Source organism: Atta cephalotes (assembly GCF_000143395.1).
Source record: "Atta cephalotes unplaced genomic scaffold scaffold00021, whole genome shotgun sequence".
NCBI lineage: Eukaryota > Metazoa > Arthropoda > Insecta > Hymenoptera > Formicidae > Atta > Atta cephalotes.
The window spans coordinates 893249-895154 of record NW_012130085.1 but is presented as its reverse complement, the minus strand read 5'-3'; positions in this window follow the sequence as shown (position 1 = coordinate 895154).

Here is a 1906-nt window from a genome sequence, read left to right as displayed (position 1 = left end):
TAGTGTGTAGTGTGTGTGTGTGTGTGTGTGTGTGTACACACACACACACACACACACACACATTCCAATGCACTTTATAAGTCTGCAAATAATACCTACAATTTTATACATATATAAATTTTAATATCACACACACACGCACGCACGCACGCACGCACGCACGCATGCACGCACATAAATACATGATATTAAAATGTTTTCTATTTTAAACAATATGAAAAAGACATCAAAGAAAGAAAATTCTATCAGATATGGGATGTTACATATCTATTGTGTTGAACATTTTTAATGCAGTACTCTTCAGATATTTATGCAAACATATTACAAAATGGAGAGTATATAAGTGCTACAAAACAATTCCAATATGCTTTATAATTGTTTACATCTACATTATACGTTCATTATGTATTTGTAAGGCCATATATACGAAATTTAATACAAAGATATTGCCTCTGTACAGACAATATTCGATATATTGATAAATTTGGAAATTTGTCTATTCATAGACAAATGGACGACACAGCCTCAACAGAGAATGTTCACAGTGTAAGACAGCAGCACAGACATATCTCAGCGCAGCCTCGCTTTACCATTAATTATATTATATTCATTTGCAATCGTGTAAAACAGAGTCTTGTCAATTGCTTACGTTCAAAACATCCTTTGTAGGCATTATTAAGGTATGGGAGTTTGCTTAAAAACTAAAATAATTTCACGTATCACGTGCGAATTTTTAAGTTATTTAACTATTTATTCGCATGCGCTTGATTAACTTTACACATATCTGCATCACAGAGTTTTCTTGAAATCACCCATACACTGGCATTGTGTATTTAATCAATGTTGTTTATATCTTAAATGAGAAATGTACCTACAAAGGATATTTTAACAATGTTAAAAAATATAAGTCTATATAGAAACTATATCGTATGAATTTTTGTCTCTTAACAATATACAGAACTAAATGTTTACATGTAAATATTACATAACAATGGATAAACAACAATGTTTAACAGAATGTTTTGTACCTAGGTATCTAATATGGCATAAGATAGGTCATGTGCCGAGTTATTCTTGGCTACTGTCAAGTCTAAGCCAACATTATACACAATTAGTTATTAAATAAGATGTGCATGATTTCAATGATTGATGAATCATTATTACATGCCATCTAACTACTTTCCACTTTAAGGGACTTCTAAAAAGAATTGTTTATAATCCCAGTTTGAATAATTTCAAAAATTGTCATTCTAAGAATTGCACGAAAATTGTCTTAACGCGTTATATCATCATAAAAAATATCAAAAGAATTTTATTTAAAAGAATATTAAATTAAACATTTCTTATTATTTGTAATAATAGAATGAGATTTTACAAAATTTTTAATTTTATCTTAAAAATATTCAAGATGTTATAAGTGAACAGACATCTCCTTGTCTAAATTTAATTAAATCAAATTTTTATTTATTTACATCCCACTATATGAGTACATATTAACAAATAAAAATTAGTATATAATTCGAAAAATTCAGAAACTCGTCAAAAATAAAAATTATATCCAATAAAACATCAAAAAGAAACTCTTTAGAAGCCCCATAATAATTTATCTTCATTCAACATATCCTTTTTTCAAATTTATTTCACTCACTCTATGGTAAAACACACAACATTATAATATAATCCTATCAAAATGGCATTCAGTATCTTCTTATAGGATTATTTCATTCAATATATAAAAAAATATATATAATTTCGACTACTCAATGGAAACGTTTAGTAATCGTCAGTTTGTACTATCCGAATGCCATTTTTGTGTATATTACACTTCCTGGACTAGTTCTACAAAGATTGTGTAGGGCTGCCCACGAAATTCTAATTGAAATATAATTAATATGTATATATATAT